General features: G+C 45.5%; 3 protein-coding genes across 4 annotated transcripts in view; all 3 read right to left on the minus strand.

Moving 5' to 3' along the window:
- The window catches only part of arhgap5 (Rho GTPase activating protein 5), a 39,715-nt gene extending 35,362 nt beyond the window's left edge, over positions 1-4,353 (minus strand). The window contains 1 exon segment of the mRNA XM_053434064.1: positions 4,218-4,353. The gene's annotated coding sequence lies outside the window, so the exon portion shown is untranslated.
- The window catches only part of LOC128450548 (zinc-binding protein A33-like), a 383,902-nt gene that overhangs the window by 365,059 nt on the left and 8,611 nt on the right, over positions 1-10,232 (minus strand). The gene's annotated exons all lie outside the window — the stretch shown is intronic.
- The window catches only part of LOC128450549 (E3 ubiquitin-protein ligase TRIM35-like), a 377,361-nt gene that overhangs the window by 358,641 nt on the left and 8,488 nt on the right, over positions 1-10,232 (minus strand). The window lies entirely within an intron of this gene.

A 10,232-nucleotide genomic window follows, 5' to 3' on the forward strand; every position in this document is an offset into this window, starting at 1 on the left:
CAGCCTGACCAGCCTTAACCAGGTGCACCTTGCCCATCAGACACACCTAGGAAATGAGATGATGTCAGGGAACAAACAGACCAGCAGGTCCTTCAGGTTTATAAACCACCAGCTCCTGCAACAGCTCCTGTGCTGTTAGCTGTGACACGCCTGAGTTCAGCCGGCCGGGGGAATAACATCAGAACTTCAACAGAAGAAGCACCACACGTGTACTCATGCAATTAGAGACGACACGAATGTTCTGCTCGCTAGCAAAGTAAAACTAAAGACTGTAAAATCACAACACAAATTAGCAACGTCCAAGTGATGTGTTCACATTGTGTTATTAATCCATCCAACACTAGAAACAACCATTAATATTGAAAGATAAACAGCAAAAGCCAAAGTCAGCGAATCCTCATATCTGTGACTCTGCAACCAGTAAACATGTGAAATCTTTCTCTGGAAAAACACCTTAAACCATCAATTACAAAACCTGGAGTCAGTTAATTCCCTGTTGATCGACTAATCGACTGATAACAGCCCGACACATTCCTAACCCCAAACCACAGCATCTGAGAGGAGCAGTCTCCCAACTCCAAACATCTGTTTTACATTTTTAAAACAGCTGATATCAAAGTCTGCATTCCCTCTGCTGTGAGCACACAGGGTCAGTATGAGACTCGGTGAGATGAATAACAGTAATTTGCATGAAGAGATGAATGGTAACAGTGCTGATGTGTTAACTGCAGCAGCCTGCACAGAGCCAGTGATGACTCTTAAGGCCGAATTTCATTTCTGTTGCATCCGCTAAAAGTAGCCGCTTGCATCATAATTAGTCTATTGACTGTGGGGCTGGGGGGGGGGGGGATTAAGGTATCACTTGGCAAGCTGGTTTTTAGAGATGACTTAATGCTGTTAAGCCATAAAACACAGCAGAACACGCTGCCAAGCCTGTGGAACCTTTCAAAGCTGCACCCAGCTGGATTTTTAGGTTAAGAAAAATAAACCTTAAAACAAAGCGGGGCTCTGGGAGAGAAGAGCATCACTGCTACGTTAAACGACTCATCACCTTTCCCCAGAACTAATTCTGATCTCGTACAATCATCAGATATTAATCTAAATTTATGAGCAAAATCCAACCTGCAAAAAAAGAAGCGAGTGAGCCAACAGAAATATAGACTCCCCCAAAAACATTAGATCTTTTCCAGTCTTAGAATAAATCATGTATCCGACAAGCCAGGGATTTTCTTGCAGCATACAGACCAAACCCCTCTGGATTTCCTGGTACTGGTTTCAGATTTTTTTCAGCCATTACCTGCCACTGGGTCGTCAGAATAACTGCGGTTGTAACACCAGCTCACAAACCAGGAAAGTCATCTTTGGGTGTGTAATCAGGATAATCTTTACTTAATGACCTATTATAACAAACTCGTGAATAACTCTGTCTTAAACAGGTTTCTCTCCATCCACTGTTTGTACACAGGAACTATACTTTTGTATTCATGATGAAATTGTATAATAGGTAATCTCTGTTTCCCGTGAAGAATTATAATAAATCTTTGACTCAGGACTGATCTGCATGTTTCAAGCTTAACATGGCTTTGACCAAAGTAAACGTCTCAATCAGATCTTAAGCGCTGTAGCTTTGAGGTTGGTTTTATAATAGCTATTATTAAACAAGTGTTACCACAAGAAACTGTACTATAACAAATTTGGCACATCGTCTTTAAAATGCAAGCAGCCCTCCTGCAAATGCAAAAATTCTGTTTACCAACAAAATATAGCTCAGAAAGTAAAACTAGTGTCCTCTCTTTGCACGACTTATATTACATAATTTATCCTCCATTAAAACTACATTACTGTATTAAAAAGGAGAACCATTTCTTTTTGTTTTTCATCCAGATCTGAAACCAAGCATCACTCCTCTGACCTCCCTGAAGTGTGGATGATGTAAGAACAACAGTTTGTCTCCTGACTGAGCCGATCCACCCGGTCACCACTCACAGGCTTCACCGGTACCGAGGCCCTCGTGTGTTTGTAGACGCTGACAAACGCTGAGGATTTCCCACAATTTTAGCATCAAGTCGAAGTCAATATGCATTTCTGTTCTGTTGTTAACGTAGAGACAGAGGAAAAGCTTTTTGTTTCAGCTTATCAACTCTGATCTATCAGAGCATCTCTGGTCGGCAAACTATTAACTAAACATCTCAACTGCTTCCTCTATGTTAGAACCAGTTCACCTTCAGGAAGCTGGACAGCAGCTTGTTATTCTCATTCCTGTATCTTCAGTAACTTTGCTCCATTTAAGAGACCTGCCCAGTTCTAAAGAGGTCTGTTTGAAATGGGCTATTTGCTTGGACAGTAGTAATCTGGATGAAGCTTGTTTCCTGAAAAACTATAAAACTGACCTGCAATTATTGAGCTGCAGCAAAATATGACCTTCTGCTGGACTTGGTCCCCAGACCTGCTGCTGGACTCGGTCCCCAGACCTGCTGCTGGACTCGGTTCACAGACCTACTGCTGGACTCGGTTCACAGACCTACTGCTGGACTCGGTTCACAGACCTGCTAACGGACTCGGTCCACAGACCTGCTGACGGACTCGGTTCACAGACCTGCTGCTGGACTCGGTTCACAGACCTACTGCTGGACTCGGTCCACAGACCTGCTGACTGACTCGGTTCACAGACCTGCTGACTGACTCGGTCCACAGACCTGCTGACGGACTCGGTCCACAGACCGGCTGCTGGACTCCACAGAACCCAGAAGCCACTGATGCTGCACAGAGAGCTGTTCACCTGTTTATTCAAAGTTCAGTGAAGCTTGACTCAGTCCACAGAACCAGTTCATGTGAACGTGCTGTTGTCATCATCAACGACATCACTTATGTTGATGTGTTCCAGCTGCAGAGCTGCTGGTCATGTGTTAATTCAAATTATAATAACATTGAACATGCATGTTCCACCAACTCTGAATAATACACATGACCAGTGTACAGCTGATAAGATGAAGACATCTTGAGATATGCGAGTCACAGCTGGAGGTCCGACTTCTGTATCAAGTGTAGAGGTTTTAATTTAACACAACACCGACCGAATATAATAATAAATATTTGAGCCACAGACTCATTCAGAGCGTCCTTGTGGATCTAAGGACAGTAAAACAAGATCTGGGCCGAGTGGGAACAACAAGGACCCTGATAACAAAAAGTCCTTTTAACAAACCACCTCAACATTTACACAAACTGTGCGTGACGACAGTGAAATGAGAGAGGGACCATGGAGAGTGAAATGAGAGAGGGACGTGGAGAGTGAAATGAGAGAGGGACGTGGAGAGCTCGAGGAGAACAGGGATCTGCAGCAACCCCCTGACCCGCTGATCTCAGACCTGATCAACAAAGTTCTACAGCAGCGGGGGACATGTGTCTTCAGGTCCTCCTCACGCCTCAAATCAGATCGTTACTGTCGCTAAACTTCCATCACCCCTCCCACCACCATCACTCCTCCATCAGCCCCGGTGCAAGTGGGAGCGGTTAGCGGGACATCAGCGTCTCAAACCTGCAGCAACTTCAAAATGAAGTCCGGCTGTGTGCGGGCAGGGACATGTGGAGTCCAGCTGGGATCGCACCGCGGAGCAAAGTGGAGGTGGAGTGCGTGGACGCGTTGAGGTGGAATGTGATTAAAATGGTGGATGTGGTGGTGGTGGTGGAGAACCCCCCCCCCCCCCTCCCTCCCGGGTGGTGTTACCGGGGCTGAGGGCGAGTTGAGCGAGTTAACGAGTTACTTCACATCGGATTGAAACGACTCACAGACGCGGTGTTGATGCGTCAAAGCGCCGCGGCTAGCACGGCTCGGGCACGGCGGAAGGGGACGCTCCTCCCGGTAACAGGACGTGTAGCCCGGCTCGGTCTGGCTCGGCCCCGATCCTCCAGGAGCGTGACAGAGCGAGGAGGGGGAGGAGGAGGGAGAGAAAACCCACCTTTCTCATTCCGATTAGCTAGCGTTAGCCTAGCATGCCGAGAGGGTGACGGAGAGTTAGCTAGCTAGCGTTAGCCTGGCACGGGTTGGAAAAGACTCCCAACCCGGGTTAAATCCAGAGCCCGGACTCGTATCCACACTCGGGTTAGATTTAAACCGGGATAACGCGACTCTGCTACCGGGTTGCCTCCCCCCCACCACACACACACACACAGAGCTAGCCCCGCTAATGAATCCCAGAATGCATTCCCTTACCCACCTATTAGCATGGTCGCTCCCTGCTCCACATACCACGGACAGGAGGAGGACGCGTCCCCGCATCGAGAGTCCCGTGTGCGGGGAGAGGCGGCCCTGCGACACCGTCCACAGCCGGGCGAAGAGGGGGCCGAGGTCCCGAGCGGTGCCAGCCGGGGTTCGGGTGTGTGTCGGTGTTGTCGCGTGAGGAATGTGCTGTAAACCGAAACCTGCTCCCTCCCCTCTCTCCACCGCCAGGCAGCAATGGCGACTCCCTCTCTCTCCTCGCTCCCTGCTCTCCCTCTATGTCGCTCTACCTTTCCATTCAGCCTCCCTCCCTCTCTCTCTCTCTCTCCCCCCTCAGGTCATTTTCATGTTATATATTCATTGTATGTAAACTCCAGTATATTGACCTGTGCGTCACTCAGAGAGGAGACCCGCAGCTTCAGTTTCAACTTCATCATCTCCAGAGGAAATCAATTATTAAAAAATGTGAGATACACATGGCCGGATAAAGCTCCTCCACGGGCCCCCGGGGGGTTGTTGATGGGCCCCCTACGATAAAGTATGAGGGTTATACAGAAGGGGGAAAGATTTTGAGTATGAAGTCGTGGGATTATGAGAATAAAGCAGTAATTTGTGATGTATAACATCATGTATAACATATAATTCAGGAACAAGTCATGTTATTACTGGAATAAAATCATTATTAAATAAGAATAGAAATTACGAGAATAAAGTCGTAACTTAATTTGAGAAATGTCACAGTATTACAATAAAAAAGTCATAAAATTATAAGGAAAAAGTTAGAAATGAGGAGAACGTGGTATCATTACTTGAATAAAGTCGTTATTTAATGAGAAAAAACTCAATGTTTTTTTTAATAAAGTTGGGAAATTAGAAGGATAAAGTCGGAATTCAGGAAAAGGTATTTTTTACTGAAATAAATCAGTTTTTTAATGAGACTCAATACTGGCATTGGAGACTAAACCCAAACTGACAAATAAAACAATGGCATTGAAATACTGCAACTTAAAAAGTTGTGTTGGCATTGAAACAGTATTGGAACTGAAAAATACAACCCAGGCATTAAAAAATATAATCTTATTAACTTATTTTGTTTTCATATAACACATTTATTTCTTCATTCATATTATATAATGTGATAAAGGGAGGAAACTAAATGAGGATTTAAAGATTGTGTTGTGATGTTGTTTCTCTCCCTCTTTGTGTTTTCTGATTTGTTTCAATAATCTTCTTCATTGGCATGAATGTCAGATGAACCACGTTAACATAGAACCATCCAAACAAATCACAATGTCACTCTCGCTCTATTGTTTTCTCTGCGATGTCATTTTCAGGATCATTTTTAAATGTACCTTTATTATATAATCACCATCATAATATGAAGTATAAATGAAGTTTTCTCATTACATGTTTTAGTGCCTTGTGTATTTACACTGCTTGTAAAAACACCTTTTCCTTAATAAGACGGTTAAAGCACATTTCTGCTGCGCTGTTTGCAGACACAATATTGACAGTAATGAAAAGCAGCGCTGCAGACACTGTTAGATAATGGTGTGGCTGCACAAAGGAGTCCACAGTGAAAATCCTTCATTTATATTTCAGTTGTTCTGGGCTGGGATCAATATGGGCCGCTGGTTCCAGTGGATTCCCTCGGGTGCAATGCTGCGTTAATGAGCCTCAGAGCTCGACCCGCTCACCCACAGACGAGTGGACAGACGAGTGGACAGACTCATCGGGGACAGGGTCACAAATGTCCCAATTTACCGGGTTTCCTCATGAAATTTCAAATCTACAGCAAAAATACATATTGTACACATTCTGTCTCCATCCAGTAGTTTAATGTGTTGTTACAAGGTGGTGTAAACACATCCAGCAGCCTCAGAAAATGTTTCTGTAATCTAAACACTGATGATTAGCATCTGGCTTCGGGTTCAGTCCATCACAATTAAAACAGGGGGCTTCTTTCGAGAGCCACTACTTTGCTCCAGTGACGTAACAATCCCACAGGGACAAATCCATCAGACAACAGGAAACACAGAGCACTTTGTGAGATGGAGAGGAGAACGAGAGGAGCAGGGTCTCGCTGTCTGTACGAAAATACCTAAAGTAAAGATAAAACTAGAATATCATCAAGTGCTTGAAGGTATTAATACCTCAAGACCAAGATCCTGAGTATTTTAAGACTTCAGTTTCCTCCTGTGATTGATCTTGTCCTCCTCCGTCTTCTCATTGGACAGAAGAAGAGATTTCCCAACGTACTAGAAAGAGAAAATGAAGCTGTGTCCCAGTTCAGCTGCTGCATCCTTCTGAGGACGCGCTCTCCCACGAGGGAGGACTGAGGAGGACGGAACAAACTGAGACAGAGGGTTTCTGGGGTTGGAGCTGGACATGACTAGATCGTTTTAACGCCCCCTGGTTTTTAACATGTGTACTGTTTGCTGTTTGGTTGAGGTGAAGCAAGATACTCGAGCATTTCTTTGAAAAACCAAGTCCTGTGATAATCAGGCCGGGAAGGCTCCACCCATTTCTCTGGGATGAAGGACGCATTTGGAGGAGCCTTTGAAATGGGACAGTGTCGCTGCTGCGTCACAATCTGTCCTCACAGCTTATTTATATCAGGTTGTCAGTGGACATGTTTGAAAATGCCCCCCCAGTGTGTCAAGACCTCTGAGGTCAAGAAGCCACGCTGCTATGTCAAGTGCTTGATTGTTGAAGGGCATTTTGGGAAATGTAGTAAATCAACACAGAGAAAGAATGTGAAGAGGAGGTTGACTTGTGTGTGACTGTGTGTTTGTGTGTGTGTGTGTGTGGGGGGGGTGCAGCACAGTCAGTGGCAGCCACAGGCGACCCCTGCTGCAGGCGCTGCACCATCAGCACCTCCAAATGGAAAATGCAGATTTCTCACTTTCTGTGAGCCTTTCATGTTTCTCTCCTTTTCTGGTTTCTAAAATCCTGACGGGACGTTTTTTTTTCTTCTTGCCTCAGCGTGCGTCCACATCCTTCAGTTCTCAGTTTCAAAGTTTGTGGTGCTGTAACACAGCTCTGTCAAACTCAGCAGGAGGTCCGGCTAGAGCAGCAGAGTAGCGCTGCGATTGGCTGGAGAGAAAGAGGGGGTGCTGCTCTGGCCCTCTCTCTCGTTTGGAGGTGCCTCTGGGCAAGGCAGGGTGAGGCAGCAGTGACACCAGAAGAAGCAGCAAAGGAAAAAGGGTTTAATTCATCACATCTACAAGAAGAAGAAGATGTAGATCCACATAAAGCACAAGCTGTGGTAACTCACAGAACAGTATGTGAGCCAATGATTTTATAACACGCTGCTTTTAAAAACCCTGATGAGCTACTTTGCTCCTGTGCTGATCACAATGTAAATCATATCATGCAAAACATAAGCTATATGTAATGACTCCAGCACATTAACAGTCATTAGCACTGCAGATGTCACGCTCTCTGCTGAGGTGCAGAGCAAACTGACAGGTGCAATAACTGAAGCTGAGGAGGAACGTCTTCTGTGTGTGTGTGTGTGTGTGTGTGTGTGTGTGTGTGTGTGTGTGTGTGTGTGTGTGTGTGTGTGTGTGTGTGTGTGTTTGTGTTTGTTTGTGTGTGTGGTACAGGTCATAAAGCAGGTCCCCATAATGTAAAGACTCCCGGAACGGATGTGGGGGACATCCAGACGAGGGGTGGAGCCTGTAGAGCAGCAGGAGGCGGAGCCTGTAGAGCAGCAGGAGGCGGGGCATGACGTATAAACTCTGCTGTGGAAAGATCAGTGTTGTTGTTTACAGCTCGTCCACACCGGGTCGGCCCTCATCACCAGAAGATCTGGAATCTCCTCGTGTTTCCAAGTGGACGTCTTCGTCTTCTACGTGTCCGGCTCCTCTTCTTCATCCTGAGATGTTTGTGTTCTTCAGGTTTCACGTCACGTGTTAGAAACCTCATCAACACGTCCACTCGCTCACTGGGAAGCTTCCGGACAATCACCTGCTGTATTCTCACGTGGACTCACTCTGACATTAGCTAAATGTCTTCAAAATGTTCACAGCAGCTGCCTCAGGAATTTGCGTTTTCACAAACAGCCCCTTCCAGAATATTTCCAAAAATGTCCAGGAGCAACAACATGACAGTACCCAAAACGTTTGGATGGCCCCCTGGTGGCTGGCTACGGTACAGGTCATACACCCACTACATTTTGATCCGATAAATGTTCCATCATTTGTCTCTCTGTTATCAGCAGTGCCTCCTCCTCCTTGGATTTAAAGATGAGTCAGCTGATATCTGGCCTCTGTCCTCAGCTTGAACCCTGCAGTGTGTCTGTTTCTGGAGGATTATAAACCAACGCCAGCTCTGAAACAGCCCTGATGACTGAGAGCGAGTCTTCCAGCCTCTTATTCTCTCACACACACACACACACACACACACATCATTCAAACTAACACACAAGCATTTACGAAACTGTTATTTTATCTCTCTCTTTGGCAAATCTCCTGAAAACCCACTCTGAAAGTAAAGCCCTGAGGGGGACAGGGCTTTGAAAGAGACATCAGATTGGCTGAGACGACATCCTGTCCCCCCCTCCGGCTCTGAGCGCTCTGCAGCGGCGGCTCCGGGCCCGACAGGGTTCTATAAACTGCAGACGTGTTTCAGTCCAGCTGCTCGTTCCCAGTCACAGGATTTCCCCTCGTGTTGTGATGTCACGTCCACAGCTTTAGATCAGTTCACACGTTTTGTTTCAAGCTGATAAATGAAGTCAATATCTGCTCCATCAGTGTGATCAGACTCCATCATCTCACACATGAGGACCCTGTGGAGAACGTCCAGACTTCACTGCCTGTCTGAAAACAGCCCTGATGTAATCATTTCAGTTCTATCACCACCAGAGAGCAGGAACTGATGTAGCAGTGCTATTTGAATTAGCATCATTAGCACGATTGAAACATATATTTAATTTGCTGGACTAATCTGAGGTTAATGTAGGAAATGGTTCAGATGGTTCAAGTTTTATCTTTATTTCAGAATATTGAGGAAAGTGATGGATAGAATCATCTTTTGTTTTGTTTTTCAGAATCAAGCGTTTCTTCACTGAAGGACTTTATTAGAAACCAAACCACTGGTGAGGTCAAATAATAATAACCACAGTGAAGCAGTGGAGCAGCTCCTCCTGGTCTGGGGTCAGTGTCCCGGTTATCTGGTCACGACAATGAGGAGAGAATGTAGTGATGGACCGAATGAGATGAATATACAATATCTGCTCTACAATGGGGAATACACATGAAAACATCACCTCATAATGTTTCTTCCATTATAAACACACCTGAGAAGCAGGAGTATTAATGGTAGTATTGGGACTAAAGCACCACTAATATTCTTAGTAAAACAGTACTTGTAGTATCTGTAGTTTCACCAGCAGTCACAGCAGCAGCAGTACTCACAGGCTTTCAAAATAAAAATACAGGTTATATATCTCTGTGTCCTCTCTTTGGGAGGAATCTGAGAAATAACTCAGATTAAACATGACTTCATAACCTCGTGTCTTTTTCAAACATGACCTCTACATCTCTTTCTGAATGAAGCCGAGGAGGAGACCTGTGTGATGATCCTTCATGAAGGGCCTCTTTCAGTCCACTGGGCTCTGTGAAGCGGCTCCGGCCCGGTCTATTGTGTCTGGGTGTGTGCTCAGCTGGGACGGCTGTGAGGCTGAACCCCAGCAGGGAGAAGCAGGAAGCTGTCTGAGTATTTATATCTGCGTCCTCTGCAACAACATGGAGCCGCGAGCGAGCCAAGTCCAGCCGGGCTTCACACTGAATCACCACCAACCATCATCTCAAGACTCTGCTGTTGTTTATCATTTAAACCTCATTATGATGTAAAAGCTCCAACATTTACAAGTGTAGACAAATACGGATCATTTCATGTCAGTGGAAGATGTTATATTTTCATACACTTGATAAAAAGCTGGGATTTGTAATCCTGTGTGTGATGATGAGCCAAGTTTCGACTTGACATGGAAACTAAAGCTCACCTG

The sequence above is a fragment of the Pleuronectes platessa genome, chromosome 11 (genome assembly GCF_947347685.1).
Source record: "Pleuronectes platessa chromosome 11, fPlePla1.1, whole genome shotgun sequence".
NCBI classification, from domain to species: domain Eukaryota; kingdom Metazoa; phylum Chordata; class Actinopteri; order Pleuronectiformes; family Pleuronectidae; genus Pleuronectes; species Pleuronectes platessa.